At 43.6% G+C, this 13843-nt stretch overlaps 1 protein-coding gene across 2 annotated transcripts in view; it reads right to left on the bottom strand.

Moving 5' to 3' along the window:
- LOC309554028 (monocarboxylate transporter 2-like) overlaps window positions 1–13843 on the bottom strand; it is a 145125-nt gene that overhangs the window by 14740 nt on the left and 116542 nt on the right. The window lies entirely within an intron of this gene.

Below are 13843 nucleotides of genomic sequence, written 5' to 3'. Positions count from 1 at the left end.
AGTAGAACTTAGATTTAGAAAGAGAATGATTGCAGACTGTATTACAATTTGTTTATGCCCAAAGCTTTCCATGCTTGTAAACTCTCTACTGTTTTAAATGCCAAGTTCACCTTTTGTACCATGTTACATCTGTATTTAGGGTGTAACATTGTGCAAAGTAGTGAATAAAATCCATTAACTCCCTTAGCAAAAGCACCACACACAATACACCAAAACACTGGTTAGGCACACAGTCGCCCTAGATGTGTAACCCCCTTCCCAGTCATTGTCATTAGTATAGTGACAGCGCATAGTTTTAGCTTTGATCACTGTATTAGTGTCACTGGTTCCCAAAAAGTGTCAGTTAGTGTCAGCTTGTCCGCTGCAATAGCCCCACTATAAGTCGCTAATCGCCGATATTACTATTAAAATTAAATGAACACAAATTTGAGTGTGTGTATATATATATATATATATATATATCTCACAAAAGTGAGTACACCCCTCACATTTTTGTAAATATTTTATCACATCTTTTCATGTGACAACACTGAAGAAATGACACTTTGCTACAATGTAAAGTAGTGAGTGTACAGCTTGTATAACAGTGTAAATTTGCTTTCCCCTCAAAATAACTAGACACACAACCATTAATGTCTAAACCGCTGGCAACAAAAGTGAGTACAGCCCTAAGTTAAAATGTCCAAATTGGGCCAAATTAGCCATTTTCCCTCCCCGGTGTCATGTGCCTCATTAGCGTTTTAAGGTCTTAGGTGTAAATGGGGAGCAGGTGTGTTAAATTTGGTGTTATCGCTCTCACTCTCATACTGGTCACTGAAAGTTTAACATGGCACCTCATGGCAAAGAACTCTCTGAGGATCTGAAAAAAAGAATTGTTGCTCTACATAAAGATGGCCTAGGCTTTAAGAAGATTGCCAAGACCCTGAAACTGAGCTGCAGCACGGTGGCCAAGAACATACAGCGGTTTAACAGGACAGGTTCCACTCAGAACAGGCCTCGCTATAGTCGACCAAAGAGGTTGAGTGCACGGGCTTAGCGTCATAGCCAGAGGTTGTCTTTGGGAAATAGACGTATGAGTGCTGCCAGCATTGCTGCAGAGGTTGAAGGGGTGGGGAGTCAGCCTGTCCTTGCTCAGATCATATGCCGCACACTGCATCAAATTGGTCTGCATGGCTGTTATCCCACAAGGAAGCCTCTTCTAAAGATGATGTACAAGAAAGCCTGCAAACAGTTTGCTGAAGACAAGCAAGCAAGGGCATTGATTACTGGAATCAGGTCCTGTGGTGTGATGAGACCAAGATAAACTTGATTGGTTTAGAAAGTGTCAAGCGCGTGGGGCTGGCAACCAGGTGAGGAGTACAAAGACAAGTGTGTCTTGCCTACTGTCAAGCATGGTGGTGGGAGTGTCATGGTCTGGGGCTGCATGAGTGCTGCCAGCACTGGGGAGCTACAGTTCATTGAAGGAACCATGAATTCCAACATGTACTGTGACATACTGAAGCAGAACATGATCCCCTCCCTTTCGGAGACTGGGCCGCAGGGCAGTATTCCAAATCACACCTCCAAGTGACCACTGCCTTGCTAAAGAAGCTGAGGGTAAGGGTGATGGACTGGCTAAACGTGTCTCCAGACCAAAACCCTATTGAGCATCTGTGGGGCATCCTCAAACAGTAGGGGGAAGAGCGCAAGGTCTCTACCATCCACCAGCTCTGTGATGTGATCATGGAAGGGTGGAAGAGGACTCCAGTGGCAACCTGTGAAGCTCTGGTGAACTCCATGCCAAAGAGAGTTAAGGCAGTGCTGGAAAATAATGGTGGCCACACAAAATATTGACACTTTGGGCCCAATTTGGACATTTTCTCTTAGGGGTGTACTCACTTTTGTTGCCAGCAGTTTAGACATTAATGGCTGTGTGTTAAGTTATTTTGAGGGGACAGCAAATTTACACTGTTATACAAGCTGTACACTGACTACTTTACATTGTAGTAAAGTGTAATTTCTTCAGTGTTGTCACATGAAAATATATCATAAAATATTTACAAAAATGTGAGGGGTGTACTCACTTTTGTGAGATACTTTATATGTTTTAATTAATCAGCATTGCATTAAACAGAAAACAAAAGATTTTCCATTGCGGAGGGGGAGGGAAGGGGGCTGTGTCAGAGAACAGTGGAATACACAACAAGATATTCAGCCTCCTGGCAAGTTGTAAGTCAATTAGGGCCTGCTTGAAATGGTAGGCCAGCACAGCTTGCATGTAGTCTCTTTTAACACACACCACAATGCTCATCCGAGGGAAGACTTAAATAATGTCCCAGGTGGGGAAAGGGTGTGGCCAGTGCTTAACACCCAGGACAAAGCCAGAGCCAGAATAGTGCCAGAAGAATGCAACATAAATAAAAAAGAAAATTCTTTAATTTACTGGGTTAATTTACTGAAAGCAAATTGACTGTTTGCTTTGCAAGGGAAAGTGAACTTTGCAAGGGAATGTACCACAGAGCTTAAAGTGACTGTAAAACTTTCCCTTGTAAAACAACCCATTTCGTTTTAAAAAGGAATGAAAGGCAAAACAATTGTGTATAGATACAAAAAAATAAACCACTTTTCCTCCCTTCTTTATAAGTGATCACATTCCATCTGTTCTCAGTTGCACAGAAGCTAGGGGAGGGGAAACAGCATTACACTGAGCTTCCTAGTGAAAGGCTGTGCAGGGAGGGCATGTCAGGACAAGCCTGGTCATTGGAGGAGAGCACACTGAGTTCCCTGCACAGCTAGAGAAGTGACCACTGGTGTGTTCTCCTGCTTAGTGTGGTCAGTTTTTAACAGGAAAGCAGAGGAACCGACAGGAACACCAGGGATTTCACACAAAGAAAGCAATAGAAAGGAAACAGGATACTTTTTCATACAAGTACATGGTACAACAGGCACATATGAGGACTATAAAATGTTGAGTTTACATATTCTTTAATGAATGAGGTGAATCTCTATTATCCAATTATGTGCAAGAAAAATGCAAAGGAGCAGCCTGCTTGCTTTTATTAAATCAACTCAAATGATTTAGGAATATGAAACCAATACATCAACATGCCAGCTAAGGAACCAAGAATTTCCAAGTGAAATACCAACAGTTGCAGCACCATATTTCTGTCATGATGGGTTTCTTATTTCTGCCGTGATGGGTTTCTTTTAAAGGACTACGATATGGTAAGCAAGTTCCAATAAATATATATTAGTATTTATCAAGTGTATAACATGGATTTAGATCCAGCTAATTTGAACATAGATAGGTGGGATGATTTTTCTTGTTATGTTAAATTGGTAATTGGTTAAAATGTATTATGTTATATGCTTGATCTTCTTGCCATCTAAACAAATCTATGTCCTATAAAGAAAGAGATTTAGGAGGAATTATGTGAGTTATGGCTGATAAGATCAGGAAGAATTTACCTTACATGTTTCAAAATTATATATACACTCTGGATACATTTCTGCCAGCATGTTAGTAACATTTTGCACAGTAGACATTGACAAATGGTTCTCTTCACAGGTAAATAAAGTGAGAACAGAATACAATGAAATTATACAAAACCTGACAAGTATGACACTCTAAATGTTTCAAATATTTTATTAATGCTGTTAGTGAACAGCTTTGCATCTTATGAAAAAAAAAAATACATACATGCTGCTAAAGGAGTAATTGCAAAAGTACATATACAAGACACCTTTTATAGTACAGAGATGCATGTCCACCTTTTACTCTGATATGTAGGAGTTTTAAAAGATGTAATCATCATAGGTTTGCTATAATCGCAGCCTGGATAAACAGGGAAATATTTTTAAAGGTGGGTTACGAAAGCAGTGGAATTTTCCTCTTCATATCATCTTGCCATAGAAATCTCTGTAGTATATTGTTTCTCACAAGTATACTGTATTACCGTTAGGTTGATATGCTGCAGAATTTTTATCATGTTACTACTAATTGTTGTTAGCATCTGCAAGATCTGATTCCTGAAGCACACATTGATGGTTAATCCACAACAGGAATAGGCAAATGTTGAGAGGTGGAAATCTATCTGAACAACATGGAAGAGATCAGAGATCACCGGGGTCTGGCACCTTTAGGCACATGGCACATGTAGGAACAGAGGTATGTCAGAGAAGACAGCTCTAGGAGTTGCAAATAGGCATCCCTCTGAGCAACAATAGTACTCCTCTTAAAATCACAACTGCTGGACATTGCCTTTCCTAGAGACAGTAAGATCAACGTTGGCTAGCAGAACTTGTCTCAATTGTTGCTGGAGCAAGGGATTCCTCCAGGTACAGTCAGAGGCTTGAAGGTGACTGATTGTCCAACATGGCCTGAAGTGCTTGTCCTGAGTGTCCAATTGTCTGAGCTCAAAGCTGTATCTTCTATTCAGAATTGGAGCATCTAGGTATCCATAAGATATGTATGTGTGGCCAGACCTGAAAAAGACCAGTAAGCAACCTCTCCCCCAGAAGTAGAGCTCTTTGCCGACTATTTGGTTGAGTACACTCTCTTTCTTCTTAATTCTTTCTGGACTCCAAACCGAAACTGCAGGAACAAACCAGTCTCTTTGGAGTTAGACAGCGACTCTTGAACTGCTGTCTTCTTTCATTCAGCAGACATTTACTCTGAGGCAGGAGGCCAGACTAAATGCAGCTCTTAGCTATCAATTGAAGCCAGCCCTTAAAAGGGACTGTTTAAACTCTTGCAATGCAGATAAGATTGTCCCACTTTTATAAATATTCCCAGATCTTTGCTATCAAATGAAGCTAGCCCTTGAAGGGGACAGTTTAAACTCTTGCAATGCAGACCAGATTGTCCCACTTGTCAGAATTATTCTTCAGGATAAGTCCAACACATAAAGTTACCAACATAAGATGCTGCACCTCCCAAGGACACACCCAATCATTTTGATTGAGTATACCCCTGAAGGACACAGCATCCTCCAATGACCACTCCATGTATAGGGCTAAGCTCATGAAGGCCATGTCAACCAGATAGGGGACATATGCTAGAAAACCTGTTTTTCATGAGTGCCTAATCTGCTATCCCGCAGTGCAGATAGAAGGGCTCTGATTGGGGTTTGAACCAAGCAACCCCGTACTTCAAGATCCCGAACACTAAGACATGCTACTGTTCTGTCCTTCTGTTCAATGTGTACCCCTCTACAAGAATGGGCTTCTAGTTTAAGCATTATAGGAAAAAAAAGGCAATGCACTCCTTTGTAAGTGTTAAAATACTTGCATTGCAGGTACCTCTGCCATTTTAGGCATCCTAACAGCCTTACAAAAGGGAAGTACAAAAGCCTCAAAATAATATAGATGTATTAAACTGCTCCAATAGAGATCTTATTCCTCCTGAAAAGGGAAACACATAAGCAGCGCTTAATGTAGTCTTCTATGGTCCCAATAGGGATATACTGTAAGTGGATTCACAGTCTCTTAATAACACCAAAAGGATTATTGTCTGTTCACCACATTGTAAAATGGTCAGGTCATGCACCTTCACCACACCTTATGCACCCCTCCCTTGGTAGTGCTCACTCACTGACTTAATTCTTACACTGTGCCTTCAATTAATAATCTGACACCACTCCACTTCAGTCTCCAAAGGATATACCGACTCCCCTCACTCCTCTACCTGTGTACTCCTCAGATATGTAATATACACCAAAGTTGAAGATGGAACAATGAAATGATAAAGAAAAGGGGAGGACTCATAGGGCAGTATTGTAAAACCAGATAATACTCTTTATCTCAAAATTACCCTTTTCCCTTCTCCCATTACACTCACAATGTTCACAATAAAGTGCACAGTATTCCAAATCCATACATGAAAGTGACTGAAAAAGCACTGAATAGGCTGTTTGGGTCTCACCCCCTGCCGCTTGTCAGCTCAACAGAAGTTCCCAGGAAGACTTGTACCAGCCACCCAGCGCCCTGTCGTCACGGTGACCGTGTGCTCATGCCCTAGTGCGGTTTGTCATTAACAGACTTCTATGAAGGGCGTCGAGTACAAAAACCTGCTTAACCGCTTGCCGACCTCCGCAAGTACATATACTGCGGCGGTCAGCCCCTCACAGGCAGAGTGACGTATCGGTATGTCACTAGCCTGTGAGGCTCTGGGGAGTGAGCATGCGCCGCCAGCGGCTTGCTCCCGCTCCCGCGCGGTCACTGACCCCCCCGCGCGTGTGACCGGAGGACCCGATGTCCACCGGTTACTCTGCGATCGTCGGGGGGAGAGGGAGAAAGGCAGGCGGCTAGTGTAAACAAGCTGCCTGTCATTCTCCCCTGTGTAGAAACACTAATCATACGGTTCTACTATGTAGGACCGTTGATCATTGTTCCTACAGCTCAAGCCACAGCCAATCACAGTTAGAATCACGCCCCTAGGGACACACACAGCCCCTCCCTCTCAAATAAAGTTAACCCCTTCACTGCCAGTGTAATTTTACAGTAACAGTGCATATATATAGCACTGATTACTGTAGAAATGTCAGTGGTAACCCCAAAAGTGTCAAAAATGTCAGTCAAGGGTCCGATCTGTCCGCCCCAATGTCGCAGTACCGCAAAAAAATCGCAGATCGCCGCCATTACGCGTTAAAAAAAAACAACAAAAATGACAAAAATCTTTACCTTTTTTAGTAAACGCGATAACTTTTGCGCAAACCAATCAAAATACGCTTTTTGCGATTTTTTTTTACCAAACATATGTAGCATAAAACAAATTGGCCGAAAATGTTAAAAAATTTAGATTTTTACTTTTTTTTTTGGGGAATTTCATATAAAAAAATGTGAAAAATATTGTTATTTTTGCAAAATTGACGCTCTTTTTTTGTTTATAGCGCATTATCAAAAAATCGCACAAGTGATCAAATACCACCAAAAGAAAGCTCTGTTTGTGGGAAAAAAAGGACGTCAAATTTAGTTTAGGTACAGCGTCGCACAACCGCGCAATTGTCCGTTAAAGTCACGCAGTGCCGAACCGCAAAATACCCCCTGGTCTTTTAGCAGCCAAATCCTCCGGGGCTTAAGTGGTTAAAGATCATCCTCATCCCATCTTCCTTTTAGGAATTGTTTGAAGAAGGTTAAATAGGTCAATTGACTGGTCCTGCAAGGAAAACACTTTGACATTTTCAGAGTAGAGAAACTCTGCACAGGAAGAGTTGTAATAGACTAAATTATAGTGTCTTGACTACCCCTGGCAACCTGTTGGACATGGTCATCTTCCTCCCTGGATGCCTAAAAAAGCAGGAAATTCATACAGGGTTTTGCCTGCCAAGGCACGAGCACCAACAGCCCAGTTTACGGTGTGCACAATACATGCAGATCTGGAGAGGCTTAATTGCAGTTGTCCATTTGTCAGCTTCCCATACACCAGCTTTAAGAGGCCCACTAAAGGGCTGACATCCAGGAACAGTATCAGTAAGGGGGGGTGTGGCATGCTGCTCGGAATGCATGGCAACATTTTGAGAGAGCTCCAGCTTCCCCTAGGCTCCACAGCCAGAGAAAACTGTAATTTTTACCCAGAAATGGGAAGAATCACCAGAGCGACTCCACACTCTAAACAGAAGAGCCCCACCAAAGCAGCGTTCAGCCGTCACATCCCTGATGTTTTTTAACCACGATCAGCTCAGAGCAGCTCCCAGGCCAGCAAGATGGCTTCATCCCAGGAGGACAGCAATGAAGGCTCTATAGCAGCTTCAGAGGAATGGGTAAGAGACCCTATAAATGCAGATGCACCTCTTACGTTTCCTGACATGATAGAGATCGCTGCAGATAATAAAAAAGTCAGTGACATGAACCATAACTGATCTTAAAACAGAATTCAGAAACATGTCAGAGCAACTTTCCTCACAAGATAGAGCTGATAAAAAGAGAGATAAAGCCATCTGCAGGCTAGAATCAATCTCTGAGGAAAATTAAGGTTGTTTTATGCACATAGTTATGTCATCCTCCTCCAAGGGAGGGATTGAAATAATAATTTTTGTATGTTGAAAATCTTTAATAAAAAAAAAAAAAAAGAATCAATCTCTGAGACACACTCTAAACATCTCATTAATGTGAACAGACATCTAAAGGATCTAGATAATATGGAAAGGAGGAATAATCTTCGGGTCAGAGGAATACCTGAGAATATAACACAAGAACAAATAAAACCTGCTTTACAAAATACCTTCAATATGGTGCTGGAATGGGATACTGACACTCAAATTGACTTTGAGAGGGCTCACAGAGCACTGAGACCTAAAGGCCCAAATTATGCACTTCCCAGAGACATATGTTGTTTATCTAGCTTTACTCTAAAAGAGGAGATCCTAAATAAAGCAAGACAAAACAATCTCATTGCTCTCAATGGAGACCCAATCAAGCTTTTTCAAGACCTGTCCCCCATTACATTAAATACCATGAGAGCGCTACATCCTCTACTGGAGACTCTGGAAAATGGCCCATCCTATAGATGGAAATTCCCTTTTGCTCTACAAGTAACCTCAAATGGCAAACCCTTTCTGAGGCTGCCACATGAGCTGCATGATTTTTGTGAAAATCTAGGCCTTCCTTAGGTCGATTTGCCTGATTGATATCAGGAATTCAAGCTACCACTTCACTCAAATGGCACACCAGTATCACCAAACACCTCCCCAACAAGTCTGTCACATAAAAGAGGTAAATACCTCAAATACACCAGCCAAGGTCACCTCACTGCCACTCCAAGATTAAGACCATCTAGGTCAAAGGATAATACCTAAAAACCTATCTCAACTGCAAATGTCTACCTTACCTTCTGGCCATAAATCCTTCTCACATTAAGACAGAAGATTCTGTCTTAATTATCATTTCAAAATCTATATTTGGACATTATAATATTGCCGCTGCATCTTTTTTTGAATCCTGTTTATTGCCTTTTTATTGCTTTATTCCTCCTTACTTTCATTGGTTTTCTCCCTGATATCATTCATCCAGGGATGCAACACTTTTAACATCTTCGTTTATGCTCAGTAGTGATGGACGAACATCTGCCAGGGCGGTTCGTGAACGTCAGCCGCAAATTTTCTCAAAAGTCAGTGAACTGCAAGTTCACGGCGGGCCCCGTTGACTTTAATAGGAGGCAAACTTTAAAAACCTTTAGGTAATATTTGCAGCCACAAAAGACATACTAGATGTGCACAAATAGTCCCAGCACATGGACAATGTCATAACAGAAGTATTGCAATTGGAAAAGTTGCCCTAATTTTTTTTTTTTTCTTACAACAAAAAATATATATATATTTTTTTCCATAAATCAGCCAGAACTGACAGCAGCCAGTAAATACATGTCTAATACATATAGGGTCCATTCACACATCTGTAAAATTGGTCCGTATCCATTCCACAATTTGGCAGAACCTTTACAGACCCATTGTTTTTAATTTCCAGTCTGAAAAATTAGGCATTCACAGGATAAAAAAGTAAGTGTCGGCCATAAAAGGCCCCAAAAATTAGCCCACATGCATGTACCTGGCAGCTAAGAACGTAGTATTCTGTGGCTGAAGGTACATTAGGCACATTCACAGGATACAGAAGTAAGCGTCGGCCAGTATTGGCCCCAAAAATGAGCCCACATGGGTTTACCTGACAGCTAAGAACTTAGTATTCTGTGGCTGAAGGTACATTAGGCATCACAGGTAACAGAAGTAAGTGTCGGCCATAAAAGGCCCCAAAAATTACCCACATGGGTTTAACTGACAGCAAAGAACGTAGTATTTGGTGGCTGGAGGTACATTAGGCATTCACACAGTATACAGAAGTAAGTGTCGGCCTGTATAGGACCCAAAAATTAGCCCACATGGGTTTAACTGACAGCAAAGAACGTAGTGTATTTGATGGCTGGAGGTACAGTGGGCATTCACAGTATACAGAAGTAAGTGTCGGCCCGTATAGGCTCCAAAAATTAGTTCACATGGGTTGAACTGACAGCAAAGAACGTAGTATTCGATGGCTATAGGTACATTAGGCGTTCACAGGATACAGAAGTAAGTGTCAGCCTGTATAGGCTCCAAAAATGAGCCCACATGGGTTTAACTGACAGCAAAGAACGTAGTGTATTTGATGGCTAGAGGTACAGTAGGCATTCACAGTATACAGAAGTAAGTGTCGGCCTGTATAGGCTCCAAAAATTAGCTCACATGGGTTGAACTGACAGCAAAGAACATAGTATTCGATGGCTAGAGGTACATTAGGCATTCATAGGATACAGAAGTAAGTGTCAGCCTGTATAGGCCCCAAAAATGAGCCCACATGGGTTTAACTGACAGCAAAGAACGTAGTTTATTTGATGGATGGAGGTACAGTAGGCATTCACAGAATACCGAAGTAAGTGTCGGCCTGTATAGGCTCCAAAAATTAGCTCACATGGGTTGAACTGACAGCAAAGAACGTAGTATTCGATGGCTATAGGTACATTAGGGGTTCACAGGATACAGAAGTAAGTGTCGGCCTGTATAGGCTCCAAAAATTAGCTCACATGGGTTGAACTGACAGCAAAGAACATAGTATTCGATGGCTAGAGGTACATTAGGCATTCACAGGATACAGAAGTAAGTGTCAGCCTGTATAGGCCCCAAAAATGAGCCCACATGGGTTTAACTGACAGGAAAGAACGTAGTTTATTTGATGGATGTAGGTACAGTAGGCATTCACAGAATACCGAAGTAAGTGTCGGCCTGTATAGGCTCCAAAAATTAGCTCACATGGGTTGAACTGACAGCAAAGAACGTAGTATTTGATGGCTATAGGTACATTAGGTGTTTACAGGATACAGAAGTAAGTGTCGGCCTGTATAGGCCCCAAAAATTAGCCCACATGGGTTTAACTGACAGCAAAGAACGTAGTGTATTTGATGGCTGGAGGTACAGTAGACATTCACAGTATACAGAAGTAAGTGTCGGCCTGTATAGGCTCCAAAAATTAGCTCACATGGGTTGAACTAACAGCAAAGAACGTAGTATTTGATAGCTAGAGGTACATTAGGCGTTCACAGGATACGGAAGTAACTGTCGGCCTGTATTGGCCCCAAAAATTAGCCCACATGGGTTTAACTGACAGCAAAGAATGTAGTGTATTTAATGGCTGGAGGTACAATAGGCATTCACAGTATACAGAAGTAAGTGTCGGCCTGTATAGGCTCCAAAAATTAGCTCACATGGGTTGAACTGACAGCAAAGAACGTAGTATTTGGTGGCTGGAGGTATATTAGGCATTCACAGAAAAAATTATTGTCGGCCCTGAAAGGCCCCAAAAATTTGCCATTCAATGGACATGAAATGCCTTTCATGCCGCTGTATGTAGCAAAGCCAAGGACCAGGAATTGCTGTGGGTGGATGGCGGTCTGGCGGATATTTGTGGCCTGGCATGAGGAATTTCAATGAAACATGGTCTACTAGTCACATGTGTTGAATTCCTCAGAGATCCATGCCTCATTTATTTTATAAATGTGAGGTAGTCTACACTGTCATGAGCTAGGCGAGTGTGCTTATCGGTCACGATCCCCCCTGCTGCGCTGAACGTCCTTTCGGACAGGACACTGGACAGGGGGCAAGCCAACATTTCCATTGCAAATTGTGCAAGCTCTGGCCAGAGGTCAAGCCTGCCCACCCAGTAGTCCAGGGGTTCATCACTCCTCAGAGCGTCCACATCGGCCGTTAACCCGATGTAGTCGGACACCTGTCGGTCTAGGCATTCCTTGTTGCGGGATCCGGAGTACAGCTATCGATGGTTTGGCTGAAAGAAGGATCTCATATCTGAAGTGACCAAGACATCTTCAAACTGCCCTCTTCTTGCAGGCGTTGTTGGATTGCTACCCACAACTGTCTCTCTGTGGAAATTCCTCTGCCAGCGCACGGAAAAGCAGAATGCAGCATTTCCCGCAGCAAGGCCTGGAAGCGCTGCATTCGGACCGCCCTCTGTGATTGTGGTAACATTTCCACCATTTTATGTTTGTACCGGGGGTCTAAGTACGTTGCCACCCAGTACTGGTCCTTGGCCTTTATGCATTTTATACGGGGGTCCCCCTTAAAACACTGGAGCATGAAGGCCCCCATTCGCACTAAACTGGAAGTGGTGTAGTGGTCTGCTTCCAGCACATCATCCAGGATAATGTCGTCTCCGTTCTCCTTCCCCTATCCACTGATAACACCAGGGATCCCAGAAAGGTTTAAAGCATGCTCTTCTTGCTCCTCCTCATCCCCCCCAGCACCATCCTCCTCTGACTCCTCTTCAGACTCCTGCTGTTGATTTGTCTCAGATGGAGTAGCACCCACTGGGAATTCATCCAACATTGCGACCTCATCTTCCTGCTCCTCGATGGCTTGATCAATGACACGACACAATGCACGCTCCAGAAAGAAGGTGTAAGGTATGATGTTACTTATGGCGCCCTGGCCATGACTGACCAGTTTAGTGATCTCATCAAATGGCTGCAGAAGTCTGCATGCGTCCCGCATAAGCAGCCATTGGCGAGGTGAAAAAAACCCAAGCTCTCCAGAACATTTCCTGCCGCAGAGTTCGTACGGGTAGTCGTTAACTGCGCATTTCTGCTGGAGCAGCCTATCAAGCATATGCAACGTTGAGTTCCATCGCGTCGGGCAGATCTCAAATAAGATGCCCGACGGGCAGGTTGTGTCAGCAAGGCGAGCCTTGGCTGTGTAAGATCTTCTGAAATGGCCCGAGATTTTCCTGGCCTGCCGCAAGATGTCCTGAACCCCAGGGTATTTGGCAACAAATCTTTGCACCACCAAGTTCAGGACGTGTGCCATGCATGGCACATGTGTTATTATGCCCTGTTTCAGCACGCTTAGCAGATTGGAACCGTTGTCGCACACCACTTTACCAACTGTCAAATTCAGCGGTGTCAGCCACTGATCTGCCTGTGAACGCAAAGCTGAAAGGAGTGCAGGACCAGTGTGGCTCTTGGCTTCCAGGCACAACAGACACAGCACAGCATGGCAACGTCTCACCTGGCATGTGGAATAGGTTCTGGGGATCTTGGGTGGTGCAGCGGAAGAGACGGTAGCAGCAGAAAAGGAGGAGTCAGCAGAGGAGGATAGGGAGGATGGAGGAGGAGGAGGAGGAGGAGGAGGAGGAGAAGAAGAGGCAGGCCTGCATCCGTGGCAGTACAACCAAATCTACACGGGTGCCACGGGTTACATGCTTGACGGCCGTCAGAAGGTTCACCCAGTGGGCAGTAAAAGTGATATACCTTCCCTGCCCGCGTTTGCTAGACCATGTGTCTGTGGTCAGATGTATCTTGGCACCAACACTGTGTGCCAGAGATATATTCACTTGCCGCTGAACATGGCCATACAGCTCTGGAATGCCCTTCTGCGAGAAATATTTCCTGCCTGGGACCTTCCATTGTGGTGTTCCACTGGCCACAAATTTTGGAAAGGCCTCCGAGTCCACTAGTTGATATGGCAGTAGTTGGCGGGCTATAAGTTCCGACAAGCCAGCAGTCAAACTTTGGGCAAGAGGGTTATCCGGCGTCATCATTTTTTTACACTCCAACATTTGGGCCACAGAAGCCTGCCTTTTTCCAGAACAATATGACGACGGCATCATGGAAGGTGGAGTGGAGGACAAATGTGAGGAGAGACGAGAAGGAGAAGAGGCTGGACGTTGAGAGCCTGGAGTGTGGCTTTGTGGGTTCTGACGGTGTTGCTTCCACTGGGCTCGGTGATGGGAGTTCAGGTGCCTTCTTAAGGCGGTCATCCCTAGGTGAGTGTTGGGCTTACCGCGACTTATGCATTGACTGCAAAGGCTGCAGATGGCAACACTGTTGTCA

The sequence above is a fragment of the Pelophylax lessonae genome, assembly GCF_965119305.1.
Source record: "Pelophylax lessonae genome assembly, chromosome: 4".
In the NCBI taxonomy this organism is placed as follows: domain Eukaryota; kingdom Metazoa; phylum Chordata; class Amphibia; order Anura; family Ranidae; genus Pelophylax; species Pelophylax lessonae.
Note: the sequence above shows the minus strand (reverse complement) of the source record. Positions and strands in the feature narration are given on the sequence as shown.